Source organism: Martes martes, assembly GCF_963455335.1.
Source record: "Martes martes genome assembly, chromosome: 10".
NCBI lineage: Eukaryota > Metazoa > Chordata > Mammalia > Carnivora > Mustelidae > Martes > Martes martes.
In genome coordinates, this window is record NC_137898.1 from 80,960,964 (window position 1) to 80,973,393 (window position 12,430).

Sequence of the window (12,430 nt, forward strand, 5' to 3'; positions counted from 1 at the left end):
ATAAATAAATAAGATCTTTAAAAAATAAAATAAAATAAAATAAAATAAAATGCACCTTTTCAGGCAAGGGACCAAACACTGCCCACAAGAGCTATAGTTTCTGGAGATGACTGGCCTGAAGGATAAAATGCCCAGGACACAACAGTAGAGGCCCTGGGGAATAGGGGACCCTATGCTTCAGGGTACTACAGGACCTCTTCTTCATAAGACCATTACCCCAAAGAACAGGAGACATAGCTGACCTTCCTAACACAGACAAATAGGCACAGAAACTTAGATAAAATGAGAAGATAGCAAAAATTGTCCCAAATGAAAGAACAGGATAAGACCATGGCCAAGGATCTAAGCAAAACAGATATAAATAACATGTTTGATGGAGAATTTAAAGTGATGATCATAAAGATATGCACTGGACTTGAGAAAAGAGTGGAAGGCATGAATAAGACCCTTAACACATGGCTAATGAATAAAATAGCAGAGATAAAGGACTCAGTAAATAAAATGAGATATATGCTTGATGAAGTGAACAGCAAGCTTGAAGAAGCAGAATAATGAAATAATGACCTAGAAGATAGAATAACAGAAAGTAATCAAGCTGAACAAAAGAGAAAAAAAAAAAAGAATTATGCAAAATAAGAATAAATAGGACACTGCTGGACTCCATCAAATGTAATAGTATTTCCCTTTTGAGTCTCATAAGAAGGAGGGAGAGAAAAGGGGGCAGGAAATTTATTTAAAGAGATAATAGCTGATAACTTCCTTAATCTGGGGAAGGAAACAGATATCCAGATCCAGGAGGCACAGAGGAACCCCAACAAGATCAACAAAAGCAGACCTACACCAAGAGTTATCATTAAAATGACAAAATACAGTGGAATGAAAAATAATAAATAAATAATTAAATAAATAAATAAATTGCAATACCAAGAAGATGGTAACATGCAAAGGAAACCTCATTAGGCTATCAGGGAATTTTTCAGCAGAAATTTTCCAAGACAGAAGACAGTGGAATGACATGTTCAAAATGCTGATTGTGAAAAATCTGCAGCCAAGAACTCTATCCAATGAGTTATCATTCAGAATAGAAAGATAAGAGTTCCCGGAGAAACAAAAACTAAGAGTTCATGACCACTAAACCATCCCTGCAGGAAATATTAAAGAGAACTTCCTGAGTGGGACAGAAAGGCTGATAGTGACAGTACAAAAGTAAGAAACACAAAAGCAGTGAAAATGAATATTTTAATAAAATACCAAAGAACTCACAAAATTAAAAGATGTAAAATATGACACCACATACCTAAAACGTGAGGAAAAGAGGAGAAAAGAATGGGTTCAGATTTAAATAACCATCAACTTAATTTTGGCTGTTATATGCTGATGTTAAATACAAACCAAATGTTAGCCAAAAATCAAAGACCACTCATAAATATGTGAAGAATAAAAAGAAGGAAATGCAAAATATATCATTAAATAAATAAGCAACCTAAAAAGAGAGAAAGACAAGAGAAATCAGGGAAAATCTTCAGAAACAATGACAAAGCAAATAATAAAATGACGATAAATACATATGTATCAATAATTACTTTGAATGTAAATGGATGAAATGCTTCAATCAAAAGACAGGGTAACAGAATGGACCAAAAAATCAAGATCCATCTATATGGTACCTACAAGAGATTTATTTTACACTTAAAGATGTTTGTGGAATGAAAGTGAGGGCACTGGGGAACATCAATCATGCAACTGGATGTCAAAAGAAAATTGAAGTAAAGACACTTATATTGGAAAATATAGGCTTTAAAAGAAAGACTGTCACAAGAGACAAAGAAAGACACTACAGAATAATAAAGGAGACATTCCAACAAGAAGATATAATAAATTTTCAATATTTGTGCACCCAAAATGGGGGCACCCAAATACATAGAACAGTTAACAACAAACATAAAATAACTAATCAATAATAATACAATAAAGAGTAGAGACCTTCAACATCACACTTATGTCAATGCACAGATCACTAAACATAAAATCAACAAGGAAACAATGCCTTTGAATGACATTCTGGACCAGATGGATCTAACAGATATAGTCAGAACATTCCATCCTAACGCAGCAGAATACACATTCTTTTCAATTGCACATGAACAGTCTCCAAAATTGATCTTATATTAGCTCACAAAACGAATCACAATAAATTAAAAATGACTGAGGTTATACCATGAGTGTTTTCTGACCACAATGCTATGAAACTAGAAGTTGAGGTCACCACAAGAAGAAACCTGGGAAGACTACAAATATAGGGAGGTTAAATACCATGCTAATAATAATGAGTGGGTACACCAGGAAATAAAAGAAAAAATTAAAAAAAAAACACATGGAAACAAATGAAAATTAAAATGAAAACAATGGTTTAAAAGATTTGGGATGCAGTGAAAGTGTTCCTAAGAGGGAATTTTATAGCAATACATGCCTACTTCAAGAAGCAAGAAAAATCTCAAATAAAAACCTAACCTTACACTTAATGGAACTATAAGAAAAACAAAAAACAAACCTAAAACAGCAAAAGAAAATAATAAAGATTAGTGCAGTAATAAATGATAAAGGGAAAAAGAAACAATACAACAGATCAATGAAACCAGGAGTTTGTTCTTTGAAAAAATCTACATGACTGATAAACCTCTAGCCAGATTTAAAAGAAAAAAGAGAAAGGACGAAAATAAATATAATTGCAAATGAAAGGGAAGAAATGACAACTGAAACCACACAAATACAAGCAATCATAAGAGAATATTATGAAAAACTATATGGGTAACAAATTGGACAACCTAGTGTAAAAGGATAATTTCCTACAAAATATAACCCATCAAAACTGAAACAGGAAGAAATAGAAAATTTTAACAGACTGATTACTGGCAGAGTTACTGAACTTGTAATTAAAAAATCCCAACAAAAAAAATCCAGTGTCAGATGGCTTCACAAGCAAATTCTACCAAACATTTAAAGAGTTAATACCAATTCTTCACAAACTATTCCAAAAAGTAGAAAACTCTAAATTCATCTTATGAAGCCAGAATTACTCTGATACCAAAACCAGATAAAGACACTACTAGAAAAAGGAACTACAAGCCAATATCTCTGATGAACACAGATGCAAAAATCCTCAACAAAATACTAGCAATGTGTACAACAATAGATGAAAAAAAATCATTCAGTACGATCAAGTGGGATTTATTCCCTAAATACAAGGGTGGTTCAAAATTCACAAATCAATCACCCCAAAATATCACAACAATAGGAGAAAGGATAAGACCTATATAATCATTTCAGTAGATGCAAAAAAATCATTTGACAAAATACAATGTGCATTCATAATTAAAACCCTCAACAAAGTAGATTTAGAGGGAATATACCTCAACATAAGAAAGGCTACATATGGAAAACCCACAGTGAACGTCATCTTTATTGGGAAAAAAACTGAGAGCTTTTCTGGGATGCCTGGGTGGTTCAGTTGATGATATCAGGGTTCTGGGATTGAGTCCCACATTGGGCTGCTTGGTCAGTGGGGAGCCTGCTTCTCCCTCTGCCTGCTGCCCCCTCTGATCATGCTCTCTCTCTCCCTTTCTCTCTGACAAATAAATAAATAAATCTTAAAAAAAGGAAAGAGCTTTTCCCTTAGGTCAAAAACAAGACAAGGATGTTCACTCTCACTGCTTTTATTCACCGTACTACTGTAAGTCCTAGCCACAGCAATTAGATGACAAAAAGAAATAAAAGTTATGTAAATTTGTAAGGAAGAAGCAAATAAAACTTTCACTATTCACAGATGGTATGATACTCTATACAGAAAATTTGAAAGATTCTACCAAAAACTGCTAGAACTGATTAATTCAGTAATGTTGCAGGATATATAATCAATGTACAGATATCTCTTGCATTTCTATACATCAAAATTGAGTCATCAGAAGTAGAAATTAAGAAAACAATTCCATTTACAGTTGTACCAAAAATAATAAGATGGGTAGAAAAAAACGTAACCATTGAGGTGAAAGACCGGTACTCTGAAAACTATAAAACACAGATGAAAGAAATTGAAGATGACAGAAATGAATGGAAAGGCATTCCATGTGCATGGATTGGAAGGACAAATATTTTTAAACTGTCTATATCGCTCAAAGCAATATCTACATATTTAAGCAATCCCTATCAAAATAACAACATTTTTCACAGAATTAGAACAAACAATCCTAAAATTTGCATAGAACCCCAAAAGACTATGGATAACTAAAGCACCCCTGAAAAATGAAAGCAAAGCCAGAAGCATAATAATTCTGGGCTTCAAGTGATATTACCAAGATGTAGTAATTAAAACAGTATAGTACTGTCACAAAAATAGACACACATATTAATAGAAGAGAATAGAAAATCCAGAAATGAAGCTACAGCTATATACAAGCCACATGCAAAAGAATGAAAGTGGGCCTCCTTATTACACCATATACAAAAATAAATTCAAAATGTATTGAAGACCTAAATCTGAGACTTGGAACCATAAAAATCCTAAAAGAGAGCACAGACAGTACTTTCTCTGACAACAGCCATAGCAATTATTTTCAGAAATGTCCTCTGAGACAAGGGAAACAAAAGAAAAATTAAACCATTGGGATTACATCAAAATAAAAAAAGCTTCTGCACAGGAAAGGGAATAATCACTGAAACTAGAAGGCTACCTATGGAATGTGAGAAGGTATTTGCAAATGAAATATCCAATAAAGGGTTAGCATTTAATATATATAAAGAACTTATACAAATTAGCACCCCCCAAAAAAAACATGATAAAGGTAGGCAAAAGACATGAACAGACATTTCTCCAAAGAACACCTCTAGATAGCCAACAGAAACATAAGAAGTTGTTCATTATCACTTATCATCAGGGAAATTCAAATCAAAACTACAATGAGATATCACCTCACACCTGATGGAATAGCTAAAATAAACCACACAGGAAACAACATGTGTTGGCAAGCATATGGAGAAAGGGGAACCCTCTTGAAATGGTGGGCATGCAAACTGGTGCCTCCACTCTGGAAAACAGTATGGAGAATCCTCAAAAAGTTAAAAATAAAACTACCATCTTATCCAGCAATTGCACTACTGGGCATTTTTCCCAAAGAATACAAAAACACTAATTTTAAAGTGATACAGATACCACTATGCTTATAGCAGTGTTATTTACTATAGCAAAATTATGGAAGCAGTCCAAGTGTCCATGGAGTGATGAATGGATAAAGTAGTGGTATATACATATAATAGAATATCACTGAGCCATAAAAAATGAAATCTTGACATTTGTAATGACATGGATAGAGCTATAGTGTGTAATGGTAAGTGAAATAAGTCAACCAGAGAAAGACAAGTACCATATGATTTCACTCATATGTAGAACTTAAGAAACAAAACAAATGAGCAAAGGGAAGAAGAAGAGACAGAGAGACAAACCAAGAGACAGAGTCTTGATTGTAGGGAAAAAACTGTTGTTGCCTGAGGGGAGGTGATTGGGGGAATGGTTGAAATAGATGATGGGGATTAAGGAGGACACTTGTGATGAGCACTAGGTGATGTATGGAAGTATTGACATGAACTAATATAACACTGTATGTTAACTAACTGGAATTAAAATAAAAACTTTAAAAATATATCTGAAACTCTTTTACAGAAAATATTTCAGTACTTCCAATTCAGGCCAGTCTTGATACAATGGCTTAAAAAATTAAGGAAATATATAGAAGAATTGCTTTCACAGTTTGGACAACAGGTAACACAAGACAGTGATATCTGAGAGGGAAACAAATGAGAAATATTCTATGATTGCTCTAGTTTAGTACTTGGAGTACTTGGAGAATTTCCAGGTTGCAGTGCAGGGAGTAAACCATCATGCAGTGCCTGATTATCTTTCTGATTTGAGGAAACACAGCTGGGATTTAGAGACGACAAAGCAGTTAAAATTTGTATGGCAGGGACGCCTGGGTGGCTCAGTTGGTTGGGCGGCTGCCTTTGGCTCGGGTCATGATCCCAGCGTCCTGGGATCGAGTCCCACATTGGGCTCCTTGCTTGGCGGGGAGCCTGCTTCTCCCTCTGCCTCTGCCTGTGCTCGCTCTCTCTCTCCCTCTCTCTCTCTGACAAATAAATAGATAGAATCTTTGAAAAAAAAATTGTATGGCAGGGTAGAGAATGAGAAAGAAGAGAACTGTACAGGAGAATGAGGGAGTGGTTGGGTGAGGGAGAAAGAAACAACTATGGAGTTCTCCAGATAGTACCTTCAAGTATTCACCTGAGTGGTGACAAATACACACATGTATGCAGGGAAAATATCCAAGGCTGAATAAAAAAACATTTGAAAGAAGTAGAAAGAAAAATTCTTATGGCTCAAATAGAGCATCAAGAATTCCTGTTTCTTTCTATCAAAGTGGAAAAACTTATAAATATAGGCCATCAGACTATACAAAAGGCTATTGTCTCAATAATGAATAAAATTGTCCTTAGAGTAAATGTTCTAATCCTATTTTAAATACTGCATGGAAATATCTCAAAAGATCAAACTCACTCCAAACAACTTAAACATATCCAAGGGGGGAAGAAAAAGAAAAAAGACAAAAAACCCTGGAAAACATTTAAAATAATATGAGAATATCCATTATCCCTAGGGATAAAATATTCAGTTGTTATGTAAAAAAAAAATAAATAACTACTTACCCAAAGAAGTAGATAACTACAACTTAAAAAAAAAGAAAAAAAAACTATTGAAACTGACACATGAATATTTTATTATAGAATAAATATTTGAGATGATATATAAGACATCAAAATTAGTTATAATTATGTTCTAGATAATCAATAAGATATAGGAAAACTGGAGTGTATAAAATGGAGATATGAAAGATACTTAAAAAAAGCTCAATTCAGAATTCTCTATATTTTTAGAAAGCATCTGAAACTTTTAAAACCACTGATTTGTAGTTAAAAAAATCAAATTAGGCATAACAGAAAAATGATCTTTAAAATATAGAAGTAGAAATTATTTAAAATATAATACAGAGAAATAAAAACTCAACAATATTGAATACAGTTTCAGTAGGCTCTGGACCATATATATTTATAACTGTAATATTTGAAGGAAAGAGAAGGGATAGGAAAATTATTTTAATAAATATTATCTAAAAATATTTAAAACTTAATGAAAAAAATATAAACTTGCAAATCCAAAAAGCTTAATAAGCTGTAAGCAAAAGAGACTGATGTACATCATAATCAAATTGCCTTAAACCAAAAATAAAAGGAAAATTAGAAACAGCTATTTAAAAATGAAATGCTATATATAAAGGAACAAAAACCAGAATAGCAGCAGATGCCTAGTCAGAACCATAAAGCTAAAGATAGTAAAAGAACATATTTAAAGTATTGAGAGGGCAAAAATACTTAGGTACCTAGAATTCTCTTCCTGGAAAAAAAAATGTAAAATATAATAAAATATAATATTTAATATATATTTAAATGAAGGCAAATAAATAGCTTTTCAGAAACACAAAAGCAGGAATAATTCCATCACAGTATACTTGTATCAAAATTTCATTGTCTATATAATAATGAAAAGCTATACTTAGAGAATGAAGCAAGAAAAAGTAGATGTTTTATTTCTTAAAATTTCTTAAAATTTTACTACGCAATAATATGTTATGATTTTTTCCTCATAAACATTAGGATGACAAAGAAACAGCATTCTAACTATGTTAAGATATAGCATATATGTTATTTTAAAATTGACTATGACTTGAAGATAGATTTGTGTTCTTTAACATACCCTGGCTAGGGTAAAAGTCAGTTTTCTGTTAGTAGCTAATTACATTTGTCTTTTAGTAAAATGTTGTGTTCCATATATTGAACTGTTGGGAGTCAATCTTTCTGATGAACAAGAGGATTGATGGAACAAGAGCCCTATAATAAGACACACATCTGGATGGTAAACATCTGGCTTTTTTCAGGTGATACTTTAGAACTCCATCAGGTCCCTGATGATTTTCTCAAAAGGAAAAACCAAAAAATGGAGCCCACTGCAAAAACAAAAACAAAAACAAAAAAACAAAAAACATTTTCTAAGACAGATTATTAATATCACACCTAATTCCAATAGTATCCGTAGAAGGGGGAAAAAAAAAATCCCAGAGAGGGTAAAGAATGCAAGAGCAAGGGTGCCTGGGTGGCTCAGTTGGTTAAGCTTCTGCCTTCTGCTCAAGTCATAATCCTGGGATCCTGGGATCAAGACCACATTGGGCTCCCTGCTCAGTGGGGAACCTGCTTCTCCCTTTCCTCCCTGTTTATACTCTAGCTCATCTCTCATATGCTTTCTGTCACAATCTTTGTCTCTCAAATAAATAAATAAAATCTTAAAAAAAAATGCAAGGGCAAGGCTGTAGGATAAGAGATACATAGCGAAAAAGATATATATTTATATATGTAATATGTTATTATATATTACATTAATATATATTACATATCTCATGTATTACATTAACACATACTATATTACATATTATACATTATACTCAAAACATGTTTTAGGTGACTTTAAGCATTTAAGAATGCTTAAAACATTCTTAAATTTCAGAATGATGAATAGTAAAGAAGAATTGAAATAGATACTCTAAAAATTATTCAGTATTATCTAAAACTACTGTACGTATAGAACACTTTTCAATTCACCACTGATCCCTAATTTTCTTATTTAAAAAAAAATAATTTTTTTTTCATTTTCTTCAAATGTGTTATATATTTGTACATAAACACCTGGTTAGGTATATAATGATATATATTGAAATTATAATAAAGTAAACGCAATATAAGTCAAAAAACATAAGAATTAAAACATGCATTTATACCACTTTGAAATACAGAATAACATCAATGAAGGATTAGAAAAGTAGTACTTAATTGATATCATGCCTAAAAAAATATAAGAGAAACTCACTTAGGGAGATAGAGCATGAAATGAAACAGCCAGTCTAGCTTTTCTGTCACTATTTTAGGAAAAATTCAATTCAGTGCTTAGAATTCAAAATCTGAGTGAATGATAAAGACAAATAATTTTATAGTCTTGAATTGGACAAGATAAAATTATGATATAGCTTTCAATTTTACTCAAAGTAATGAGAGACACAGTGTAATAATGATCTTAATAGATGAGGTTGATGAAGGCCAGTAGAGACAAGGACTGCCGGAGAATCAAGCAGATGTGGATGTTAAAAGACCTCTAGAGAAAATATTTTAAAAGGAAGAAAATGAAAATCTTGATTTCAAAGTGAAGTAAGAATGTCAAAATATCTGGTTATGATTCCAGGCTTTCCATTTATAAGACTAGCAAAATTTACTTAACCTCTGTTTCTTGATTTTATTACCTGTAAAAACAGATTTAAAAATAGAACTTATTTAATGGTGTCAGGATGATTAAATGAGTGATTATACAAAAAGTATTTAGAGCCCTGCTCTGCAAGGGATTCCATAAGTGTTAGTCATTGTTAGTATTAACAAGAGTATTTGAGATTGGCAAAGCAGCTGTAACCATTTGTCAAATGATATTTAAGTGGAAATGGCTTTCTGGAGTGCTGTGTGGAGAAGGATGATGGATTTAAGTGTGAGGAGGAAGGTCTGTAGTTATGTATATGATACATACAAGGATATTGTGGAGAACAGAGATGGCGCATGTACCAAGTATTTGCCCATCTAGTTCTAAGCCAGTGCTGGCAAAATCCTAGAATAAAAATGAGTAAGTAGATGCAAATGCAGAATATATAATAAATAAGTAAAATCCAGTTTTGGAGAAAATGCTTGCAAAACCCATAATTGCAAAGGTATTTTAGGTTGTTATTTTTTAAGATTTTTGATTTGTGATATAAACAATGGCGACTATCACATATCAACTTGTATATATAGTACAACTAGTTCAAGAATATACTTGTTCAAGAAAACTGACTATTCTCATTTCCTCCAATATATACCATTCAGCAACATCACATGAATAGTTTGGAATCATCCATAGTTGACCACAGAATTTAGCAAATTTGCAAATTAAGGCTTTTTTATCTTGGGAATGTGGGTTAAATATTTGCCAGCACACTACTAGTTCTGTGGCTTTCTGATATGAATGGGCATAATTACACTTGTTAATCAATACAAAAAAAATCTCAGAAATTTTGTCCCTGCATTTATTATATAATGGCATCTTTTTTTAAAAGAAAACTTGAAATGTGATTAATATGTGCCATGCAGTGTCCCAAGTATGAGTAGGTAGTAGTTGTTGTAATTAATTTTACTCATGGAAATTAAAATACCATAACAGAAAAATGCTATTAAAAAGAGAGAGAGAGAGAGAGAGAGAGAAACAACATGTTTTTCATCTTCTTAGAAACCTTGAAATTTGGGGGGTTCTGTAGTAGCACGCTGCCTTGTCTTCCGGTCTGGAGGCCTGCCCCCGCCTCGCCCACCGCTGTCACCTGGAAAACAAGCCACAATAGACGGCTCACTTCAAGCTGGTTTCATGATAGCCATGGAGAAAAAAGCAGTTTGGGGCCATTGGTGGGGGCTGGGACCAGGGCATCAGCTCAACGTGCTTTTTGGTGTTCAATTCAAAAACAGCTGAACTACTTAGTCATCATCAAATGGAAATAAAATAAGAGTTTCCAAGAGAAGGATGGGTGGAACAAGACCAGAAGGAAACTCTGCAGTTTGTCTATGAGTGTATAAAGAAAACATGTGAGAAACGTGGACAGCTCAATATTGATATTTCCAACCTAAAGACTACTGGTGTCAGTAATCAGAGGGGAACTACTATAGTCTGAGACAAGTTAACTGGAGAGTCTCTCTAGGATGCTGCTGTGTGGCATGATCTAAGAACCTGGTCTACCACTGAGAATCTTAGTAAGAGAATTCCAAGGCAGGCCTTCCACTTAGCACTTATTTTCTGTGCAGTGAAACTTTGTTGGCTCCTTGACAATTGAGAAAAGTCCAAAAGGCTGTTGAAGAAGATAGTGCTCTTTTGGGGACCATCGATTCATGGTTTATTTGGAGTTTGACAGGAGCGGCCAGTGGAGGTGTCCATTGCACAGATATAACAATGCAAGTAGGATGATGCTTTTTGACATTCATTCTCTGGAATGGGATAAAGAGCTCTGCAAATTTTTCAAAATTCCAATGAAAACTCTTCCAAATGCCTGGAGTTCTTCTGAGATCTGTGGCCTAATGAAACCTGGGGCCTTGGAAGGTATGCCAATATCTGGTGTTTGGGGGACCAGTCTGCTGCATTGGTGGGACAAATGGGCTTCCAGGATGGACAAAACAAAAGATGGAGCAGGCTGTTTCTTACTATGTAATATAGACAGTATGTATTTTTTTGAACATGGCCTTCTGACCACAGTTGAGTTACAAGTTTGGCAGAGATAAACCAGTGTATTATGCATTGGCAGGCTCTGTACCTATAGCTGATGCTATTATTTGCTGGCTAGGAGACAATCTTATGGCTGCTATTTTGTCCCCAGGTTTTCAGGGTTATATGCACCTTAATGGGAGCCTAGTGTGAGAGGGATCAACTGTGGGCTCACCCAGTTCACCAATAAATGCCATATTGCTTTTGCTGGATTAGAAGCTGTTTGTTTCCAAACCTGGAAGATTTTTGGATACCTGTGATTATAGAATTCCACTCACTCATTTGGAGGTAGACAGAGGAATAACCACCAACAAAATCCTTATGCAGCTGCAATAAGATATTCTGTATATCCCAGTAGTGAAGCCCTTGATACCCAAAACAACTGCCCTGGGTTGCAAGGGCATGGTTGCAGGGGCTGCAGAAGGAGTTGGAATCTGGAGTCTTGAATCTGAGGATCTGTCAGCGGCCACAGTGGAGTGGTTTGAATCCCAGACCAACGCTGAGGAAAGTAAAATTTGTTATGTACATGGAAGAAAGCTGTGATGATGTCAGTGGGTTGGGTTACAACTGAGTCTTCAGAAAGTGGTGACCCTAGTTATCTTCTGTAGTCTACCTTTTTTTTTTTTTTTGTAGTGAATAGCATGGTGATGTTCATAAGAGCAAGGTACATCTCAGGTATCGCATAAATGATACCAACTCATGGATTCCAAAGATGCAAGCTCTTTGCCTAATGAGAAAATCCAGCAATTGTCTCTTAATGTGATGACACTATTCAGAGACTCTCATTTTATTTATTAGCCAGTTGCTGCATAACCCTCCAAGTAGCCCTGTGGTTTGAAACAAAGAAAATCCAGCAGAAAGAATGCAATAGAAGCATTTGGTGTGTTTTTTTAACATCAAGAGTTAAGATTGGACCAGCCATCTTGGGGCTGGCCCCTCCTTTACCACCCTGTCCTGCCC

The 12,430-nt window shown here is 34.2% G+C and overlaps 1 pseudogene across 1 annotated transcript; it reads left to right on the plus strand.

Annotated features, from left to right (window-relative positions):
* Window positions 1-10,434: 10,434 nt before the first annotated feature.
* LOC308350925 (glycerol kinase-like) lies at window positions 10,435-12,078 on the plus strand (annotated as a pseudogene). The gene has a single exon. The product of its transcript is annotated as a glycerol kinase-like (transcript).
* Window positions 12,079-12,430: the final 352 nt, after the last annotated feature.